Source organism: Hydra vulgaris, chromosome 04 (assembly GCF_038396675.1).
Source record: "Hydra vulgaris chromosome 04, alternate assembly HydraT2T_AEP".
Classification (NCBI taxonomy): domain Eukaryota; kingdom Metazoa; phylum Cnidaria; class Hydrozoa; order Anthoathecata; family Hydridae; genus Hydra; species Hydra vulgaris.
This window is the reverse complement of record NC_088923.1, coordinates 25,964,209-25,974,524: the sequence shown is the minus strand read 5'-3', so window position 1 is coordinate 25,974,524 and position 10,316 is coordinate 25,964,209. Positions and strand designations below refer to the sequence as shown.

At 26.8% G+C, this 10,316-nt stretch overlaps 1 long non-coding RNA gene across 1 annotated transcript; it reads left to right on the top strand.

Annotated features, from left to right (window-relative positions):
• The first annotated feature begins 221 nt into the window (after window positions 1-221).
• Window positions 222-5,314, top strand: LOC136079701 (uncharacterized). Its single transcript, XR_010638144.1, has 2 exons — window positions 222-4,793; window positions 5,133-5,314. It is a non-coding gene; the product is annotated as an uncharacterized LOC136079701 (long non-coding RNA).
• The last annotated feature ends 5,002 nt before the right edge of the window (window positions 5,315-10,316 follow it).

Here is a 10,316-nt window from a genome sequence, read left to right as displayed (position 1 = left end):
CAGCTTTACTTTTCTATTGATGTTAAATTTATTACGTTTCAATAACTCAGATTGTATCATAACTGAATTATTGTAAGCTTTGTAGGGGTTTGTTGTATATCAAATGGTGTTTTAAATAAAGTAAAAATAATATATATATATATATATATATATATATATATATATATATATATATATATATATATATATATATATATATATATATATATATATATACACACAACATTAAAACAATAAAATTGATACAAAATTTCACTTTAAAACGAATACCATTAACATTGTGATGATAATAGCATTAGGAAACTAGTATTTATGTATTAATATTATACTATAAATAAATAGTTTTTTAATTCATTTTATAAAATAGAGACTGACAACTGATAATTAAATACAAATATACAAATAAAATACAAGAAATAAATACAAATTATAAAAATCATGTAAACTTCATTTATTATTTCTAAATACTATATTAATATTAATCTACAAAGTTAAAATCAATTAAGAGCATTGTTATTAGTTCTTTTGCGATTCGCACTTCCACTTCTGTCTCTCAAATTTATAAAATAGGTGGTCAAAGCTTGCTCAATAGGTAGGTTCTCAGCATAACAATGCTTTTTTCTTACACTTTCTAAAGAGAAATATGGCAAATTGATTACTTATTTTACCTAAATCTTAGGATCATCTATGCATAATGATGTCAGATGATGACAGATAAGCAAGCTAATTTCTGAATTTAAATTGTTTTTCCTATGATCCTCTACAGTTTAAAGCAACAAAAGCAAAAAGTTTTTAGACCATATTGTTGGTGTAAATACCTCTAAAACCTGCTCATAGCTAGCATAAATTGTTTTACTTTTTTTTTTAATTCAATTTTTTAATTGACATTATTTTGGTCTCAACATTCCCTCCCATATATATATATATAATTTTTACTTTATTTACAACACCATTTGATATACAACAAATTCTTACAAAGCTTACAATAATTCAGTAAAATTCAATCTGAGTTATTGAAACGTAATAAATTTAACATCAATAGAAAAGTAAAACTGTCATCATTTAAAATGTAAAGGGTGTTGTCAAAATATGTTGAAAGTAAAATTAAGTTACTAATAAAATCACGTTCAACAATGATAAATATTCTTACTGTAGTAAGAATTAGTACTAGTTAACAAATTTGAACAAATAAATATAAAATAGTGAAAAAACAATGAACAAATAAGAACTTGAACTTGAACTAAATCTTGAATTTGAATTAATTGGTACTAATTTGTTCAAGCATAACCTTAAAAAATAAGTTTATATAATAAATTTTATGTATAACTAGTTATACATATAGTTAACTATCAGGAGTTATATGTATAACTGCATGCATTTTAAAGCATTTTATTTAATTTATATATTACTTTAGATCATATTATTTTGAATACTGGACCCAGCGACTTTATTCCCAATTACACTGTGGTACTCCAGTTTAAAAATTGAAAAGTTTCTGTTAATATCCTGTTTTTGTTCCTTGATTTAGTTTGTAAGTCCCTTAAGTCATAAGGACCTTATTATATCTAAAGTTAAAAGTTTTGGAGCATAAAAAAAGTTACAGAAACTTATCTCCCCCCTATTTTAATATTTTTTTTATTAAAGAAAATTTGACTTTCAAACCAGCATTTCTTTGTGGGACACTGCAGTGTCCCATGCATGCATGCTTGGTTTTTGACAACATTTGAACTTGCATCAGTCAATTGTTTGCAGATAATATACTCAAGAACTATATTCAAATATCATATGAACATGTTAGAGAATGTTCATATGATATTTGAACATCACAAATTTAATAATATTGTTGTGATATGTTATATAAATAATACCATAATAAATTATGATATGAAAATAAGATAGGATATAAAGGCAATGATCAAAGAATAAATTTATTTATAGAAATTTAGATTTTTGTTTATTAGTTTCAGAATATTATATTATGTGTGACCGCGGATGTCAAGGCCTGTTATTATTCTATAATAACAGGCCTTGACATCGCGCAACAAATTTGTTAATCTGAAGGCCAATTCCTAATACTGTGTTTACATTTTCATCTTTTAACATTAGACAAAAGTTTGTGTTCGCGCTTTTTTAATAAATCTTTAAAATTTGATTGGTTTATAAATTAGATAGCGCAACTTCAAGACGATAACGTTGTAAGTTTCAAGGCGTTAACATTGTAAGGTAATAATATTGTCAAGCTAACTATTAGTTTTTTTAAATGCCTTAAAAATGCCTTTGAAATGCTGTGTATCTCTTTGCAAGTCGAACTATCTCAACTACAACAAAAATATCAATTTATACAACTACAATATCAATTACAACTACAACGAAGTTTATATGATTGTTTGTGTATTGACTACAAGTTGCCAAGTATAAGGACTTAAACATGATTGACTTCAAAAATAAGCTCAATGGAGGACCTAAGTTTCATAAATAGTATTTTTATGAATTTAAATCCATTAAAAAGAATTTCCATACTACTAATTGATGAGGTCTATGTCAAAGCTTTATTACTTTACCCAAGAGGTGCTTTGTTTGGTCAAGCAGTAAACTACCCTGAAAAGTTAGCTAAAACAATTTTATCATTTATGATTAAATGTCTTTTTGGAGGTCCAGAATTTATATGTAGAGCTCAACCTGTTGCAAATCTTTCCTCTGAATTTCAGTTTGCTCAATGTCAACAAATTGTCTATACAATAAATAATATTGAAAATAGTAAGACACTGGTAATAATTACTGATGGTAACCGTGTAAATCAAAGATTTTTTGGAATGTTTAAAACAGTTGATAGTAAACCATGGTTAACAACATCAGGTATATATTTATTGTATGATTATGTGCATCTACTAAAATCTATATGAAACAATTGGTTGACAAAAAAGACTGGGGAACTTCAACTTTTGAACAATAAAGAACTGGCTTTGGCTAAGTGGAGTGATTTAGAAACTATATATAAAACCGAGTGCAATAGTCTTTTTAAACTCTCTTAACTTACAGCTAAATCAGTTTATCCAAAACCAATAGAGAGACAATCTGTAAAGTTTTGTTTGTCTGTTTTTTGCAAAGAAACAGTACCTGCATTAAGAACGCATCAAGAGATCGAAAATAAAGCATTTGAAGGTACTGCTGTATTTATTGAAAAATAATTTTTTTTCGAATGTTGTTAATGTCAAAGCACCTGGTGCTGGCATTCGGTTTAGAAATGAATTATGCGAAGAAATCCACTTAGTTGGTGATCAACAGTTACAACTGCTACGAGATATTGCTGAACTGTCAAATTTTATGAAACCTACAGGTAAGCGTGTAAAACAGCTTACGCTAGATACTAGCAATGCAATAGCGCATTTATGTTATGGCTTTATTGATCTTGTAGAAACTTTGTTGAGTAATGGAGCAAAGTATGTCTTATTAGGTTGGTTTTCAACAGATCCACTTGAAAAAGCTTTTTCTAAGCTTTGACAGGGATCTGGAGGTACTTACTTTATAAACGCTAAATCTGTAATTGAAAAAATTAATATTCAACTTACTAAGTTGATATTACAACTTGACATTCCTGTTGATGGTATCGATGGTCATACTTGTGACATATGTTTTAGAGATATTTCTACTGATGAAAAAGAACTTCTGGATAATATACATGATCTTGAAAGCTCAGTTAATAAATCTACATTAGTGGCTATAGTTTACATAGCTGGCTATGTGCAAAAAAGCGAAATAAAAATTTATGATGATTCTACCAATTATTATTATAAATATGGAAGTTATCTGTATAGCCTAAACAGAGGCGGGCTTGAAATTCCTTCTGATGCTCTTTTCTAATGGTCAATATTTTGCTTTTTTTTTTCAAGGTGGTACTGACCCTTTATACAGAACATTTTGTGTTACTCAGTTTTAGTTCATTGCTGCTAAATATTAATTTAAAATCACAAAAAAACAATGCAGAGTATATTCTAATATTCTGCTAAAGAATTACTCACTAATTACCACTCCCAAAATACTAAAGCTATCATAATTTATGTGAAAATTAGTTTTGTAATTTGTTATGCTATTTACTTGTTATGTTTTTTATTTTCTCATTAGCCTATATGTCTCAATATGTTTGGATTTGTAAATATTTACCCTGTTAAGATATATTGATAAAACTTTTTTTTTGCTTGAATCAACTTTTGTTGGTGTTTTTTATTGTTGGTGATTTTTATTGTTATCATTTTTAGCAACAAAAAAAATTAAAAATACAGTTATCTTTTTAATATATAGATATATACTTTGTTATGGTTCTGCTTGTTATTGATACTATTTAATATTACATAAATATTCTTAATGAAATTTGAAATACGAAAAATATGATTATCTTTTAACAACTTTTTGGTTTTCTTTTTATATTTCCGTCTTTACTTGAGATTATTATTAGAAAACATAGACTGCCATTACACCCTATCTAGTATAAAAATATATCAATATAAGTAAAAGTGAAAGTTTAATCGGGCTTCAGTTTTTACGGCATTTCGCGATGTCAAGGCCTGTTATTATAGAAGGCCGTGTGTGTGACGAAAAAGTAAAGATACTTTTGCATCCAGTGGCTATTGCACCCAACGTCTACATCATTGAAAAAGTAGGTTTTTACATTTTTGTTTTTGTTTTTTTGTTTAACTACTTATCCTAATTGATCACTTTTTTTTCAGGATTCTCCTCATGGGTTCAAGCTCATTACGCATAATATGTGTTCAATTACCCATAATACGTTAGTCATTGTAAGTAATAAATTAGGAAATAATTATTTGTGAAATATTGTAGTCATTAATGACTTCAACCTGGCTAATAATTAAAATTGCTCGACTAATAAGGTTCCTTATTAAAATTGCTCTCTTTTTCTCTCTCTCTCTCTCTCTCTCTCTCTCTCTCTCTCTCTCTCTCTCTCTCTCTCTCTCTCTCTCTCTCTCTCTCTCTCTGTGTCTCTCTCTGTCTCTCTCTCTCTCTCTCTCTCTCTCTATATATATATATATATATATATATATATATATATATATATATATATATATATATATATATATATATATTTATATATATTTGTATTTATATTTTTTTTTTAGAAAATGTTTGAAGAAAGTTAGAAGATACTAAAAACCTTGGTATTATGCAAGCCGAAGCGATTTAATTAATTCAATCACAAAAAACGGCGTGTAAATCGCAAAAGAAAAAATAATTTTTTTAATATTCATCTTGGATGTATTGATTAATGGCATTTATTTTAAAATAAATTCATTTTGCAACACGTTTTTTAATTTTATAAAATTTCGTCATAATAGTTTATGGTAAATCCCACATAGGTTATAGGTGAAAAACATCTCATGTAAAAGATCAAAAATGCTACACATTTTGAATACCAAATGGGATAAAGTAGCAATTACCAGATTAAGTTAAGCCTCTCTGAAAGCTTCGATGATTAATTTTAAATTACTATTTAAGTAATTTTTAAATTAAAAGAATTTTAAAAATTATCATAGAAGCATTCGGACTTTCATTTGTCTAGTATTGACTACTTTTATACCATTTGGATTAAAATATGTGGCATTTAAGATCTATAACATGTAGTATTTTCCACCTATATCCCATGTAGGATTTACCACATAAAACCCATGTGGGATTTACCATATGAAACCCACATGGGACAAAATAATAATCCCCATATGGGTTACATATGGTAAAAACCCACGCGTATCCCATATGGGATTTACCATATGGAATCCATGTGGGATTTACCATATGAAACCCACATGGGACAAAATAATAATCCCCACATGGGTTACATATGGAAAAAATCCACGCGTATCCCATGTGCGCTTTTTCACTGGGTAAGAGCAAAACGAAAAAGTTATAGTGATCAAGATAAAGAAATTAAAGCAATAACTTATGACCCTGGAGGTTTTTAGTGATTTTACTATATTTCAATTGATATACCTATTTGTTTTAAAAATTTAAATTTGGTTATCATAATTTTAACTTTTTTAAAAAAAACTTTTTTTAGTTTTTTTAAAAAAAGTAGAAATTATGATAAACAAAATTTTTATATTTTTCTTAACAAGGTTATTAACCTCGTTATGGTACTTAAAAATAAATTAAAAACTTAGTTTATTAACATTGTTATTAGCGAATACATTGAAGAGTAATTAGAAATCTTTAGAAACAGAATCAGAGCTTATTTCATATTTTAACTTGTTTTTTTCGATGTTAATTTGTTTAAATTACTGTTTTCTCAGAACGACATTTTTGAGCATGGTGCGATAAATAACTTGAGGACTACTTGTTATGGTGCTTAAAAATTTTGTAGAGTTGTAATAATATATATGATAAACTCATTGAAGCAGTATTTTTTTTGTTATTATTTTTTGGCAGAGTTATGGGCTCTTGAAGGGGGCTGTTTTGGGGTAAAATTTGATTCGTTAGTTGTATATACTGTATCTCCTTGGTGCTTTAAGCTAACTTTGTAAATTTGATTCCATTAGTTCTTTAATATATTACAAGTAAACACTGAAAGTTTGAGTTTTATAGCACCTACCATTGTGTCAATATTTATTGCAGCGCCTTTTGACTTTTTCAGGTTTTGCGACCCAAAACTTGGGTCCAAATGTGAAATTTTAATTTTTTTTTTAATGTTTTTTGCAGTTTTTAATATTGTATGAAAAAATCAATATTGCTTGTTTAAAAAAAAATGACTTTAGAATTTTGACCATACAACCTTTAAACTATTTGTTTAAAGGTTGCATTGTGTATTGCGAACACCAGGAAAATGTTTTAAATGAATCGAACTCCTCTGTGCATGAGTTCAAATGACTTAAAGATCACTGAATTTAGTTTCGTTGTACACCCAGTGGGCGCAGGACATAAAAAAGACGTCTTTTGAATATCTTTTAAACGTATCGAACGTCTTTTAAACGTTTTGGACGTCTTTTAAACGTTCAAAAGACGTCTTTTTTGGTTCGGTGTCCACTGGGCAGGCTAGTTATCGAAAACCAAAATAGTGCGAAAAAGTGTGATGCAATTAATACAATTTAATGTAGTAAACATTTAGCATATAATTTATCTCTATTAAAACCATGAATAAGTTTTATCATACTGTTAAATTTATTGATGAAAAAAAACTCAGCGGCTGTTTTTTCTGTAAAATGGATAACTAATGATATTTGTGTATGGCCATGCTCCTATAAGACCCACAGCATTAACCAAGCCATTAAAAAGTGTGAAGATTTTATAGATGATTGGATTGATTATAATACAAGTATTTTGTATAACTCTTGTTAGTGATTTTATTTATATCTTTACAAATATATATTTTTTCTACAGTATATAATTTTTTATTGCTGTTTTGTATTGTAAATATATATTTTTTCTATAGTATATAACTTTTTGTTGTTGAAGTATTTTTCTAACAATTTCTTACTAATTTGATTTTTTTAGTTACATATGACTAAACAAGAGAAAAATTACCTATGGCAAAAGTTTTTTCAGTCTTTTTTTCAAACAACAAGGCTGAAGGTCTGATAAATTTAGAAGAAAACGGATTTCAGAAGAGTCTTTGTCCTACCTAGTGATGATCATGATCATGATGATTGTGATGATCATATCATTACATAATTATGATGATCATGTGTAATTTAGATGATGATCATCATATCATGATCTTGGTTTACTTTCATTATTTTATAGAAATGTATATTATCACAAATTCGTATATTTAAGTTCAGAAACTGACACTTCGCAGTTACTGAAAAAAAGAAAGAAAGTTGTAAATAAAAAAAAGACACTTGCTCCAGCCCGTGCTATTCCTCCTTTAACATTTTTATGTATTGAAAGTTTGACTTCTTCTGATAATTTAAAAATAAATAACTTTTTAAAGCAAGGCTCTGTTTCTGAAGTTTTAGAAGTGGATGTATTTTTATACTTTTTTTTGTTTGAATATGCTTTTTTCTTATTGTAACTGAATTCCAAAATGTTCTGAAACAATCTTTTTGTTAGTTTATGTAAACAAGACACAAATATGCATCAAAATTTATCAAGTTAAGTTGATGAAAGTACTTTTTTCAAAAGCAATGAGTTAGACAACTGATGGGATGGAGACCAATCCACTTCTATGGTATTGCATTTTATTGACTAAAATTTTTTTTTTTAATGAAGAATTTATTTAAAAAATGCTTTATAAGGTGACAATTTCTTAATTTATTTTTGGCGCTTTAATTCTAAAAAAAGTGCTTTGATTGAAGAAAAATAAAAATAACTTATTGTTGCCTATTGAGGTGATATCAACTTTAATGCATGCTAATTAGTTGCTAATTAAATCAGTTGCTGGATGAATTAAAGCCCTCATAGCTCCCTAAATCAGTATTACATTATTAGTTGCATCTAATGCTAAAATTGAAGCACACACACATGCACACATATACAAGAACACTTCATTGCACTGGTTAGTAGTATTTGTTTACAATTTATACTTAGAGTTGTTTTTATAATGCTTATTTTCGGAAGAAAATTGTGAATCGATTCTACTTGATGAACTTTTTAGGATTCCAGTAAACGACGAGGAAAGTTTGACCAAATTAAATGAAGATATTGATTCAGATTAGAAAGTTATGAATGTACTGGTAAGTGTGAACAATATATATATATATATATATATATATATATATATATATATATATATATATATATATATATATATATATATATATATATATATATATATATATATATATATATATATATATATATATATATATATATATATATATATATATATATATATATATATATATATATATATATATATATATATATATATATATATATATATATATATATATAAGCTTGAATTGAAAGCAATGCCATAAAAGTTATTGGGTAAGAAGAAATTTCATTATATATATAACATTTGTATATATGTATATTAGGGTGATTGCAAAAACAGCATTTCAAATAGTCTGCTGCTCAACCCTAAATGTGTTCTATATAATAAAATAACACAAGATAAAATTTTGATACTAGTACTCAAAAATTCAATATTAAATAAAGTTTTCAAAAATAGTTATCATTTTATATAAAAAATATTGTTTCATAAAAAAACTATGGTTTTTTGACTAAAAATAAAATTCAATATATAGTTTCTTAATAATTATTATTTTTAAATATTTTTTATTTAAAGTTGTTATTAATTTTGAAATTTTTACTTAGTTTTGACATCTTTTTAGTTCCAGGTTGATATAATTAAAAAGATTTTTTTTTTCGATAATATTATGAACTCGTCTTATGTTTATAGGGTCTTATGAAAAATATTCTTTAAAATTTTATATCTAGTCTTATTTTATTATATAGAATAGAGTTGAGGTACGGAGTATTTAAAAAAAGTTGTTTTTTTAAATAACGTTTATATACGTGTGTGTGTAATGTACGTTTTAGTCATATATTTTAGTTTAATTATTTACTATTGAATATATAAATATGTCCTACCTATATAATGTTGTCACACGTAGTTTAACTTTGTGTTATTTAGATGCTGTGAAATTAAAGCTTTAACCTCAGGAGCATCAAGAGAAGAGTTCGAACATTGACTGAAAATATATTTTTAACTTTTCGCGGATCAATATGGCGGACGAAAAGATCGAGAGGAAAGTTCTTTGTATAAAAAGTTCGTTGCATTAATTACAATTTGAACTTTTAATAAAAAAAATTTTATATATAATTTCATTATTTTTTAACACATTTTTGGCTAACAATAAATTTCAAAAATACTTATTTATTTTTGTCGTTATAAGTTGGAATAAATTTCGAGAAGTACTGGTTTCATGTGGGATAATACATTTTTATAGAAACAGCTAATAATAACGTGCTAGTGTATAAGTTAATAAAAAGTAACGCTTTAGTACTAACATGCGACCACGAACGAATGTTGGAAAATTATCACAGATCAGTACTGGTAACAAATAATTAGCCAGTGCTGGCAAGCAATCGCGGGCCAGTGCTGGCAAGCGATCGCAGGCCAGCGATCGCTTGCCAGCACTGGCCCGCGATTGCTTGCAAAATAAAAAATTTAATTTAATTTACGTAATTTTCTATTTTTTGTTTGTTGCAACTAATATACTTACAAACTCTACGTAGTTTAGACTCAAGTTAAATCTAAACTACGTTGAGTTTGTATTGTTTTGTTTTGATTCATAGAGTTTTGTTGAGTCTCAACACTTATGGCTGAGTGCACAGCGTTATTCTTTTAAACTCTAATTAAAATA